At 45.9% G+C, this 13696-nt stretch overlaps 1 protein-coding gene across 1 annotated transcript in view; it reads left to right on the forward strand.

Annotated features, from left to right (window-relative positions):
* The window catches only part of slc22a23 (solute carrier family 22 member 23), a gene marked incomplete at both ends in the record, with an annotated part of 32693 nt that overhangs the window by 3742 nt on the left and 15255 nt on the right, over positions 1 to 13696 (forward strand). The window lies entirely within an intron of this gene.

Below are 13696 nucleotides of genomic sequence, written 5' to 3' on the forward strand. Positions count from 1 at the left end.
GGATTATGACATGACAGGCCCCTGGGCCTGGATGCATAATGGGCCCCCCTCACAGTGCACATACGCACGATTAAGGCCAGAATAATACACTCACCTGCATCTCAACAGGATTTACAGCACAGCCACCTGAACACTCAAAGCCAACAGCACAATAACAAGAAATAAACTCATCTGTATCTAACACAGGATTTACAGTGCAGGCACACTCAATTAAAGCCAAAAGCACAATAACCCTCTAATTGTCCATAAACTTCTGGAACATTTTGTCAAAAATATAGCGTTGGCCCTAAATACTGTAACATCCCCACACATCCCCTCAGCAGTTGAAAAAACTGGTGCTGGACTAAAAGAGACTCAAAGTAAAGAAAGGAATCTCCGCATCAGTATATTGAATAACTAAGGAGCCTATTTACTGTAGTTTCATAGTGTACAGTTATTATAAAGTGTTCCTGAAAAATATTGTTTCTCAGTAGTAAGGCACTAGAGAAATACACTGATGAGTGAACAGTGTGACCACATGCCCTGCTCTCCTACATAAAGCATCTTATTTAACCATTCAACTTCCTGTGTAATACCTTGTCACTACTGTATACAAGGTGACCATTAAGACACAGTCAGTCACAGTTTCTGGGTTGATTTGTCTTACTACCTGGTTGTGTGCCAGGGTGAGACCTAGCCAACTGAAACTACGATATGGAGACTCTTGAGACTGAGTGTGTGTGTGTGTGTGTCCATGTGCTATCTGTGCACACAGGCAGGCTGTGTGTGTCATAATATCCTGGGGGGGGGGGGGGGGGTGAGAAGTAGATAGAGGAAGGGGAAGAGGCCCCAAAGTGTCACAACTCATTTACCAAACAATCTCCTTTCTTTGCTACTTCTTCTCATCCACCCTTCCTCTTTTTAATTTCAAGACTTCTGCTTGAAACTCTCCCCCGTCCGTTCATACTTGCGTTTGCTACCATCCTCTCCTCCCTTCCTCCTCTCACCTTTTCTTTTGCACCACAGCTTTCAAAATGTATTAAACATGGGTCATTTACAGCAGGGCGATGTGGGAATGTAGGACTTTAATCATGAGAGAGATAACGAGGAAAAGAGTGGAAGAGAGATACAAAGTATGGAGACAAGATAGGTGGGTTTTTATCCTCATCTAGACTTGGACAACTATCAGTGGTGTAAAGGATCAGTTCATCCCAGGCCTGGGCAAGAGACACGGTGGCCCTGTGAAGAGGCTCTGGGTTATGGGCCCCCTGAGCTCTTGGGCCCCTGGGCCTGGGCCCGGTAGGCCCGTTCACTAATACATCCCTGGCATGCACACACACACACGCACACACGCACGCACACACACACACTCCATTCCCCACGTCTATCTCTTTGCTTGCTTCTTCTCATTTTCTCACCTTGGATTCTCCCCTGTAACCCCCCCCCCCCACACACACACACACACACACACATCTCTCTGTCTCTGTGCTTGTTGTCGGCTGCCCCCCCCCCCCCCCACACACACACACACACACACACACTTCTCTCCGTCTCTGGCTCTGTTTACACGACAACGCTCCCTGCATATAACATATAAACTTAGGTTAGTTTCATAGCAGTTAGCCAGTTACCTTCCTTTCACACGGTGACGGCGTTCTTGTGGCCCGAAAACGCAAAAAAGTGAAAACAGGTCCCAGAGTGGAATTCTTTGATAACGCCGTCCTCACTGTCCCCGTCTAAAGTGGAGAAATGCAATTCAGTCTACAGGGCGATGTTTTGGTTGTTTTCGTTCCTCATACAGTAGCCTACACTATAACCTGCACATGAAAATATTTATATAATATAATTATATAATTATAATATAATTATAGTAATAATATAATTATATTATAATATATAAATATATTTTCACTTGGTGACCAGCATCATTTTATTTTGTCGGACTTTGATGAATTATAATAACTCAGCACCCATGGTGGTTCACCCTCCTTTCAATCCGGGAGGGGTGGATGCTATCTGAAAACACACTCCGAGGCAGAAATATGGCGGTGCTGCTTGGTTCTGTGTGAAAGCATTTTCTGTGGCGAGGCTGCCGGCGTTGCGGGCCTTCTGAACGGCAACATTGTGCGATCTGTCTGTGAAAGTGACTTAGTTACGTCTCTGTGTTTGTTGTTGTCGGCGGTGCTGCTGTGGTGACAGTATTGTTGTTGTTGTCGGTGGTGCTGTGGTGACAGTATTGTTAAAAATACATTTTATAAAAACTGATAAAGAGCTGCAACAATTAGTCAATCCATCAATTCATTGCCAAATATTACATTCATTGCCTATTTTGATCATCTATTCATGATTTTGAGCCATTTCTATAAGGAAAATGTCCTAATTCCCAGCTTCTCAAATGTGACATTTTCTGGTTTCCTTAGATAGTAAATCATCTCATAGTCCTCTGTGACAGTATTCTCCTTTGTGTACCCTCTAACACATTACAGTTCTTTCATTTCAGTTTTAGCTGTTTTCCAGCACAGCTAATTTCTCCCTCACTTCAGCTGTTAATCACCTTCTGTGAGGGCTTTCATACTACATCAGAGTTGCTCGAGTGACATCACTGATGACATCACAACTGCCTGAGTGACATCACAGTTGGGCAAACAGTGGCTCGAGTGACATCACTGATGACATCACAATTGATCGAGTGACATCACTGATGACATCACTGATGACATCACAATCATGACCCACACTGCCGCCACACACACTGCCACCCACTTTTCCAATTTTAATTAAGAAGATAATTAGTTGTGTCTTTCTAATACACTGGTTTGAATATGCAGTAAACCGTTTCATTTGCAGATAGGCCAGTGCATGCATCTAATCATCAATTTATATTAGTAATTTATCTCTGGGGGAATTTCCACCAATACAAGGCTTCATACTAGACGAAGAAGTGATGTGAAGTCTGACTCAAGACCCACCCTACTCTGCCTCTGATTTGTCGTTGAGTTTGTTCTGAGGGTAAGCCAATCAGAGGTAAGAGTAGAAGTGACATGTCACATTTCTTTCCTCCACAGTTAAAACCTGTGTCAATGGTAAAGAATGTGTCAATTTGAGAATAAAATGACATAAAATTAAAGAAAAAAGTATTTTATGTATTTAAAATACACAAAATACAAGGTCTGAAAGTATCTTGATACAAATTACATCTTATTTTTCTCGGTCCAGCCAAATACAAATGACAAAATACACAAATGTATTTGAAATACGTATTTGAAATACATGTATTTAAAATACTGCCCATCTCTGTGTGGTGACAGTATAGACCCTTCTCACGGGGGCCATTTTGGGTCGAAAAGGCAGGGTAAACACAGGTGCAAGCAAAACACTAATGAGGGTTTCCTACTTCCATGATTGGAATTTGGAAAGCCTCATTGGTGTTTTGCTTGCACCTGTGTTTACCCTGCCTTTTCGACCCAAAATGGCCCCCGTGAGAAGGGTCTATTGTTGTTGTCGGCTGTGCTGTGGTGACAGTATTTTTTGTTGTTGTCGGTGCTGTGGTGACAGTATTGTTGTTGTTGTTGTCGGTGCTGTGGTGACAGTATTGTTGTTGTTGTCGGCTGTGCTGTGGTGACAGTATTGTTGTTGTTGTCGGCGGTGCTGTGGTGACAGTATTGTTGTTGTTGTTGGTGCTGTGGTGACAGTATTGTTGTTGTTGTCGGCTGTGCTGTGGTGACAGTATTGTTGTTGTTGTTGGTGCTGTGGTGACAGTATTGTTGTTGTTGTTGTCGGTGCTGTGGTGACAGTATTGTTGTTGTTGTTGGCTGTGCTGTGGTGACAGTATTGTTGTTGTTGTTGTCGGTGCTGTGGTGACAGTATTGTTGTTGTTGTCGGCTGTGCTGTGGTGACAGTATTGTTGTTGTTGTCGGTGCTGTGGTGACAGTATTGTTGTTGTTGTCGGTGCTGTGGTGACAGTATTGTTGTTGTTGTCGGCTGTGCTGTGGTGACAGTATTGTTGTTGTTGTCGGCTGTGCTGTGGTGACAGTATTGTTGTTGTCGGCGGTGCTGTGGTGACAGTATTGTTGTTGTTGTCGGTGCTGTGGTGACAGTATTGTTGTTGTTGTTGTCGGCTGTGCTGTGGTGACAGTATTGTTGTTGTTGTTGGTGCTGTGGTGACAGTATTGTTGTTGTTGTTGTCGGTGCTGTGGTGACAGTATTGTTGTTGTCGGCTGTGCTGTGGTGACAGTATTGTTGTTGTTGTTGTCGGCTGTGCTGTGGTGACAGTATTGTTGTTGTTGTTGGTGCTGTGGTGACAGTATTGTTGTTGTTGTTGTCGGTGCTGTGGTGACAGTATTGTTGTTGTTGTTGGCTGTGCTGTGGTGACAGTATTGTTGTTGTTGTTGTCGGTGCTGTGGTGACAGTATTGTTGTTGTTGTCGGCTGTGCTGTGGTGACAGTATTGTTGTTGTTGTCGGTGCTGTGGTGACAGTATTGTTGTTGTTGTCGGTGCTGTGGTGACAGTATTGTTGTTGTTGTCGGCTGTGCTGTGGTGACAGTATTGTTGTTGTTGTCGGCTGTGCTGTGGTGACAGTATTGTTGTTGTCGGCGGTGCTGTGGTGACAGTATTGTTGTTGTTGTCGGTGCTGTGGTGACAGTATTGTTGTTGTCGTCGGCTGTGCTGTGGTGACAGTATTGTTGTTGTTGTCGGCTGTGCTGTGGTGACAGTATTGTTGTTGTTGTTGTCGGTGGTGCTGTGGTGAGTGACAGTATTGTTGTTGTTGTCGGCTGTGCTGTGGTGACAGTATTGTTGTTGTTGTCGGTGGTGCTGTGGTGACAGTATTGTTGTTGTTGTCGGCGGTGCTGTGGTGACAGTATTGTTGTTGTTGTCGGCGGTGCTGTGGTGACAGTATTGTTGTTGTTGTCGGCGGTGCTGTGGTGACAGTATTGTTGTTGTTGTCGGCTGTGCTGTGGTGACAGTATTGTTGTTGTTGTCGGCGGTGCTGTGGTGACAGTATTGTTGTTGTTGTTGTCGCGGTGCTGTGGTGACAGTATTGTTGTTGTTGTCGGTGGTGCTGTGGTGAGTGACAGTATTGTTGTTGTTGTCGGCTGTGCTGTGGTGACAGTATTGTTGTTGTTGTCGGCTGTGCTGTGGTGACAGTATTGTTGTTGTTGTCGGCGGTGCTGTGGTGACAGTATTGTTGTTGTTGTTGTCGCGGTGCTGTGGTGACAGTATTGTTGTTGTTGTCGGTGGTGCTGTGGTGAGTGACAGTATTGTTGTTGTTGTCGGCTGTGCTGTGGTGACAGTATTGTTGTTGTTGTTGTCGGTGGTGCTGTGGTGACAGTATTGTTGTTGTTGTCGGCGGTGCTGTGGTGACAGTATTGTTGTTGTTGTCGGCGGTGCTGTGGTGACAGTATTGTTGTTGTTGTCGGCGGTGCTGTGGTGACAGTATTGTTGTTGTTGTCGGCTGTGCTGTGGTGACAGTATTGTTGTTGTTGTCGGCGGTGCTGTGGTGACAGTATTGTTGTTGTTGTTGTCGGTGGTGCTGTGGTGACAGTATTGTTGTTGTTGTCGGCTGTGCTGTGGTGACAGTATTGTTGTTGTTGTTGTCGCGGTGCTGTGGTGACAGTATTGTTGTTGTTGTCGGTGGTGCTGTGGTGAGTGACAGTATTGTTGTTGTTGTCGGCTGTGCTGTGGTGACAGTATTGTTGTTGTTGTCGGCGGTGCTGTGGTGACAGTATTGTTGTTGTTGTCGGCTGTGCTGTGGTGACAGTATTGTTGTTGTTGTCGGCGGTGCTGTGGTGACAGTATTGTTGTTGTTGTTGTCGGCTGTGCTGTGGTGACAGTATTGTTGTTGTTGTCGGCTGTGCTGTGGTGACAGTATTGTTGTTGTTGTCGGCTGTGCTGTGGTGACAGTATTGTTGTTGTTGTTGTCGCGGTGCTGTGCTGTGGTGACAGTATTGTTGTTGTTGTCGGTGGTGCTGTGGTGAGTGACAGTATTGTTGTTGTTGTCGGCTGTGCTGTGGTGACAGTATTGTTGTTGTTGTTGTTGTCGGCGGTGCTGTGGTGACAGTATTGTTGTTGTTGTCGGCTGTGCTGTGGTGACAGTATTGTTGTTGTTGTCGGCTGTGCTGTGGTGACAGTATTGTTGTTGTTGTCGGCTGTGCTGTGGTGACAGTATTGTTGTTGTTGTTGTCGCGGTGCTGTGGTGACAGTATTGTTGTTGTTGTCGGCGGTGCTGTGTTGTCGGCTGTGCTGTGGTGACAGTATTGTTGTTGTTGTCGGCTGTGCTGTGGTGACAGTATTGTTGTTGTTGTCGGCGGTGCTGTGGTGACAGTATTGTTGTTGTTGTCGGCGGTGCTGTGGTGACAGTATTGTTGTTGTTGTTGTCGGTGGTGCTGTGGTGACAGTATTGTTGTTGTTGTCGGCTGTGCTGTGGTGACAGTATTGTTGTTGTTGTTGTCGCGGTGCTGTGGTGACAGTATTGTTGTTGTTGTCGGTGGTGCTGTGGTGAGTGACAGTATTGTTGTTGTTGTCGGCTGTGCTGTGGTGACAGTATTGTTGTTGTTGTCGGCGGTGCTGTGGTGACAGTATTGTTGTTGTTGTCGGCTGTGCTGTGGTGACAGTATTGTTGTTGTTGTCGGCGGTGCTGTGGTGACAGTATTGTTGTTGTTGTTGTCGGCTGTGCTGTGGTGACAGTATTGTTGTTGTTGTCGGCTGTGCTGTGGTGACAGTATTGTTGTTGTTGTCGGCTGTGCTGTGGTGACAGTATTGTTGTTGTTGTTGTCGCGGTGCTGTGCTGTGGTGACAGTATTGTTGTTGTTGTCGGTGGTGCTGTGGTGAGTGACAGTATTGTTGTTGTTGTCGGCTGTGCTGTGGTGACAGTATTGTTGTTGTTGTTGTCGGCGGTGCTGTGGTGACAGTATTGTTGTTGTTGTCGGCTGTGCTGTGGTGACAGTATTGTTGTTGTTGTCGGCTGTGCTGTGGTGACAGTATTGTTGTTGTTGTCGGCTGTGCTGTGGTGACAGTATTGTTGTTGTTGTTGTCGCGGTGCTGTGGTGACAGTATTGTTGTTGTTGTCGGCGGTGCTGTGTTGTCGGCTGTGCTGTGGTGACAGTATTGTTGTTGTTGTCGGCTGTGCTGTGGTGACAGTATTGTTGTTGTTGTCGGCGGTGCTGTGGTGACAGTATTGTTGTTGTTGTCGGCTGTGCTGTGGTGACAGTATTGTTGTTGTTGTCGGCTGTGCTGTGGTGACAGTATTGTTGTTGTTGTCGGCTGTGCTGTGGTGACAGTATTGTTGTTGTTGTTGTTGTCGGTGGTGCTGTGGTGACAGTATTGTTGTTGTTGTCGGCTGTGCTGTGGTGACAGTATTGTTGTTGTTGTTGTCGACTGTGCTGTGGTGACAGTATTGTTGTTGTTGTCGGCTGTACTGTGGTGACAGTATTGTTGTTGTTGTCGGCGGTGCTGTGGTGACAGTATTGTTGTTGTTGTCGGCTGTGCTGTGGTGACAGTATTGTTGTTGTTGTCGGCTGTGCTGTGGTGACAGTATTGTTGTTGTTGTCGGCTGTGCTGTGGTGACAGTATTGTTGTTGTTGTCGGCTGTGCTGTGGTGACAGTATTGTTGTTGTTGTTGTCGGCGGTGCTGTGGTGACAGTATTGTTGTTGTTGTTGTCGGCGGTGCTGTGGTGACAGTATTGTTGTTGTTGTCGGCGGTGCTGTGGTGACAGTATTGTTGTTGTTGTCGGCTGTGCTGTGGTGACAGTATTGTTGTTGTTGTTGTCGGCTGTACTGTGGTGACAGTATTGTTGTTGTTGTCGGCGGTGCTGTGGTGACAGTATTGTTGTTGTTGTCGGCTGTGCTGTGGTGACAGTATTGTTGTTGTTGTCGGCTGTGCTGTGGTGACAGTATTGTTGTTGTTGTCGGCTGTGCTGTGGTGACAGTATTGTTGTTGTTGTCGGCTGTGCTGTGGTGACAGTATTGTTGTTGTTGTTGTCGGCGGTGCTGTGGTGACAGTATTGTTGTTGTTGTTGTCGGCGGTGCTGTGGTGACAGTATTGTTGTGCTCCCAGCTCTTGTGTTGCTCTGTGCTGGTGTGTCCTGTCTCACTCTGTCATTGTGTTGACTGATCTATTCGGTGACTGAGAGTGTGAGATGTTGTTGTTAGCATCATTGTAGCATCATGTTAGCATCATGTTAGCATCATTGTAGCATCATTGTAGCATCATTGTAGCATCATTGTAGCATCATTGTAGCATCATTGTCTCTGTCTGGCGAAAACAACCATCTTGATCTGAAAATCGCAACTTTTTGAGAACTTTTTTTTCTCCCCAGATTGACTGTCTGCTGCCATGCATTTTGACATGAAGTTGAATGGGTTTTGAAAGGGTTTCATAAGATCAACCCGTAAAGGAGCATGGCTTAACCTTAGCCTGACATTAAAACATGCAAATCAGCAGAATTGGAGATCGGGTATCTGCTTCCAGTTGGATGTTGCTGAGCACTGGCTGGCTTCTCTCCTCCTCCCTTACCTTCTCTCCCCCTCCCTGACCCTCCTTTACCCTCCATTACCCTCCTTACCCTCCCTGACCCTTCTGAGGCCTCCTCTCTCTGAACAGGCCGGAGAGGGCGAGTCACACATGATGTGTGGGGCGAGGGCAGACTCTGAGGTTGGGTGGAGACGACAGGCCTGTTTTGTTCCTCTCAGCAGGAGGTGCTGATAAATCTCTGCAGAACGCCTTCTAAAAACAAACAAACAAAATGGACGCCTCTGAGGCGCGTGGGGAGAGATTCCCCCGAGCTGAATGTAATCTCTGGTGTATACAGAGATTCATTGCGGCAGACCAAATACAAATCATGTTGTGATTATTTGTGGCGTCGGCCCTTTAAAGGGATACACCCAACATTTTTGGAGATTCGCCTATTTGTCCGTTTCACCCTCCCTCACTGCTAATAGCTTAGCACTACAATAGCAGTTGTGACAGAGTCGGCTCTCAAAATAGGATCAAGCTCGTTTCTAGTCAGTCCAAACCTGCCACAATAACACAGAACGTCTTTGCACAGAAACATCAAGCAAGATGGTAGTATGGAAGTTGGCCATCAGCAGCTCCCGTCCAGTAGATTAGGGACGCTAATGCTAAATATTATCTCACACACACAGTCACACCCATACACGTGGAAACCAAGGGATCACTAGAGAATTGGAGAGCAGGAGCGATACGTGGCTGGCTCACATCAGCCCTGGGGGAGAGAGCCTCGCGCACCTGAAACGCCACGTCAAATCCTATCATAAGCCACTCCCACTTCCCGTTTGACTCTCTGGGCAAAGACGTAAATTACAATATCATGAATAAACAAGGGGGTCCCTGACAATCACATGTCAATCATATATATATATATATCACCCTCTGGTAGCGCTGCCTTCCCCCCTCACTCGTGCAAAATACACATTCCAACAGCGGCAGAAACACTGGTGACTCCTGTACTCACCACGCAATGATATAAGAATCCAAAAGTTACAGGAAACGGTCATTTTCAAAGTAAATCCATACCGAGAAACTAACAAAGAGGGTTCTGTTACAATACAACGTACTCCAGTTTCCGGTTTATAATTCGGGTCTGCAGCCAAAGAGTATAACAAAGGAAACGGCAAGCTGCAACAATAAGTCACGTTAAACCGGACCTTGTACCCACAATTATTTGTACAGTGGGGCATTCAAAAGTAAGGTGGATATCTGCAGTCGTAGGTCTCACGCCCGTGCAGGACGTACGTGCTACTTGACCATCGGCTGTAGTCTCTCTCTGCGCTGTGTTCAAGTCGGCCTTCGTTGCTGCTGGTCTTTGACGTGGGATCTGTGTGTCTGGGCCTCAAGATGAAGAGGAAGTTGATTGATCCCCTGGGGGGAAATCAGGTCATTGACAAAGCCCCCGTCTCAGGTCATCCAACAAAAGCCCTGAGCCTTATATTTTGTGTGTGTGTTGGAGGTTTCAAGCCCAATGGGAGGCTGACAAAGCTTTCTTGTTTAATTTAGCTTCCCTCCCCCATTGGGTAGAAACTCTTTAGCTGTGCATTTTTTCCCACTCGATCACGCTTGGTCACTGTCTCAGCACATTCACTGCAGTTTGAGACCAGCTGACCTCGCCTCCTCTCTCTCTCTCTCTCTCTCTCTCTCTCTGTGTGTGTGTAGGCTATACAGTACATCTCTTTAGCTTCTCCTCTCTCTCTCTCTGTGTAGGCTATACATCTCTATAGCTTCTCCTCTCTCTGTGTGTAGGCTATACATCTCTTTGGCTTCTCCTCTATCTCTCTGTAGCCGTTTTCCCACATGCGTACCGGAAAATTACCTGTAAGTCAATATCGGACATTTCCCTTCACACCTGGGCTCTCGCATATGGGAATCTAGCAGCCAAATTGCCTGTATGTTGGGGGGCGGGGCGGCACTGCAGAGCGAGTGGGGAGTGACGTGTCGGCAAAACTCCGAATGGTGAAATAAGTTTGCTTGTTTATCCGTTCACCTGCGTCGCGTTGAAGCACTTTTTACAGACTGGCTTCGTTTGATGTGTCCGGGCTTGCCTTCGCTGTCGGCAACGTAAGCAAAATACTTCCACATTTCGCTTCGTGCATTTGCTTCTCTGTGTGCCTGTCGGGCTGTGACTGAAGGAGGAGGAGGACTGTGGCCAGACAGCGAGCAGGCAGCAGAGAGGAGAGATCACAAGATCATTTCGCCAGTTTGCTTTAATGTGCGTGATTAGATTATGCCCGCTGGAACATTAAGCAACGTGTGTACACCTCGCCCATGAGAGTGTCGCGGGAAATGACTGGACCCGTTCTACACTTGAGTCCGCTATCGCGCATACCGCTCGAAACTGGTGAAATCTCCGCGATGACGGGGTCGCGCTTATACCAGCACGAGGACTTTCCCACATGCAGGCATTAGACCACGTTCCGGTCATTTAGCGGTACAAAGCGCATGTGGGAAAACGGCTTAAGTAGGCTATACATCTCTTTAGCTTCTCCTCTCTCTCTCTGTGTGTGTAGGCTATACATCTCTTTAGCTTCTCCTCTCTCTCTCTCTGTAGGCTATACATCTCTTTAGCTTCTCCTCTCTCTCTCTGTAGGCTATACATCTCTTTAGCTTCTCCTCTCTCTCTCTGTGTGTGTAGGCTATACATCTCTTTAGCTTCTCCTCTCTCTCTCTGTAGGCTATACATCTCTTTAGCTTCTCCTCTCTCTCTCTCTGTAGGCTATACATCTCTTTAGCTTCTCCTCTCTCTCTCTGTAGGCTATACATCTCTTTAGCTTATCCTCTCTCTCTCTCTGTAGGCTATACATCTCTTTAGCTTCTCCTCTCTCTCTCTGTAGGCTATACATCTCTTTAGCTTCTCCTCTCTCTCTCTCTGTAGGCTATACATCTCTTTAGCTTCTCCTCTCTCTCTCTCTCTGTAGGCTATACATCTCTTTAGCTTCTCCTCTCTCTCTCTCTCTGTAGGCTATACATCTCTTTAGCTTCTCCTCTCTCTCTCTCTGTAGGCTATACATCTCTTTAGCTTCTCCTCTCTCTCTCTGTAGGCTATACATCTCTTTAGCTTCTCCTCTCTCTCTCTCTCTGTAGGCTATACATCTCTTTAGCTTCTCCTCTCTCTCTCTCTCTGTAGGCTATACATCTCTTTAGCTTCTCCTCTCTCTCTCTCTCTGTAGGCTATACATCTCTTTAGCTTCTCCTCTCTCTCTCTCTCTGTACGCTATACATCTCTTTAGCTTCTCCTCTCTCTCTCTGTGTGTGTAGGCTATACATCTCTTTAGCTTCTCCTCTCTCTCTCTCTCTGTAGGCTATACATCTCTTTAGCTTGTTTGTTCTCTCACTATCTCTCTCTCTCTCATACACACACACACACACACACACACACACACACACACACACAGAGATGCACACGCACACTCGGCTCAGCGCGGCTGACAAATTGTCTCCTGTTATTAGGTTTAAAATATCTGTAATGGGATGGGATCCACGTTTCTTCTATATTTCACCGGCCTTTGTGTGTGTGTGTGTGTGTGTGTGTGTGTGTGTGTGTGTTTTCAGTGTTGACAGTAATGAGGAGAAGTGAATGTGTGTGACATACGAGTGTGCTTTCATGTGCAAAGTACAAGGTGTGTGTGTGGTGTGTGTGTGTGTGTGTTGTGTGTGTGTGTGTGTGTGTGTGTGTGTGTGTGTGTGTGTTTGAGTGCGTGTGTGTCTGTGTGTGTGTGTGTGAGTGTGTGTGAGTGAGTGTGCATAGAGTGGACGATAGGATGGTGTGGTCGGAGGTCGGCTCACTGCCACAATCTGACACTTTGAAGTGAACTCAAACTGTGAGTGACTACGTTTACATGCACACAATATTCCACTATTATTCGGAAAATGTCAATATTCTGAATTTGATAAGGGTCATGTAAACAGCATATTCGAGTTGCATTTTCTGAATTTGCCCTTTTTCCGAATTTAGCATTTTCCGATTAAGACATCTGGGTTATTCCAGTATTATTCGGGTTTTTGGAGGATTCTTTGATCATGTATACACCGCATTCGGAATATGGGTCTCAATCAGGGCTTTTACCACAGTTTGCGATGCATGTTGCCTGTTTGTGGTCAACTGCTATGTGCTAGAAAGCACTAGAAGAGGCAATATAATCATATAATCCATCATCTCTGGCATACGAAAAGAAAAGCCGACATTTCTGATCGGGAGGAGATGAGAAACATCGATTTAAAGAGAGAGAGAGAGAGTAGCCTATAGAGTGCCCAGTGCCCACGGAAGTCCACAATGCTTGCGAGCCTGCGAGGTAATAACGTAGGCTACTAGCCTACTTTTTATGAAAGACTCGGATGCGCAGCACCAAACTTTTCAGCAGCAAGCTCCTGAAATGGACAAAGTGATGCTGGTAAGAATAGTGCTGCTCTGTTTATTCTCAACAGAAAAACTCCACGGCTCCGCCTACCTGCTAAATGGGAATATTAGTGGATTATTCATTTAGTCGGAATATTGTCATTTTCCGAATATGGGCAAAAAGCGGAATATTGTGTGCATGTAAACGTAGTCAGTGTGACAGGCAGCAGATAATAAATGCATGCATTATTATAACTGTTAGAATGTGTTGAATCATAACTAAAAAGTACAAAAAGGCACGCACATCCAGTGAGGGGTTAAACCAGGTGCAGGACCGAAGTGCACATAAGTAATAAAATAGAGTCCGCACACTGGCACCTGCTCCCAAATTATTTATTTGACCACAAATAAATATTTTGGTCAAATAAGTATTTGGGAGCAGCTGCCAGTGTGCGGACTCTATTTTTATTACTTGAATCATAACTAAGGCACATTGTAGAATAGAAACACATTCAAAGATCCAGTCCACAGACGATCAAAGCTTCAACATAATACTAATACATGCAACTTAAGCACCGGTCTGTTTTTGACTGTTTCAAATGATACATGCGAGTGCAGAGTGGACAGTGAATATGAAATGTGACTGTCTTAGTTATTGCCCTGTTCCTCTGCTTAGTGTTTGAAAAGAGAGGAGAGGGACAGACACAAAGCAAGTCACGTTGATGAAGAACAGAACAGAACAGGTTAGAGTTTGTTTTGGATGGGCTGCTGTGTGCTAAAAGGCTCTGGTAGGAACTAGTTTGGGTCGGGAAACACACCAAAATAAAAATGTAGCATGCAGACATATTTTGGATGAGTCTATATAATTGATG

Source organism: Poromitra crassiceps, assembly GCF_964638095.1.
Source record: "Poromitra crassiceps genome assembly, chromosome: 12".
NCBI lineage: Eukaryota > Metazoa > Chordata > Actinopteri > Beryciformes > Melamphaidae > Poromitra > Poromitra crassiceps.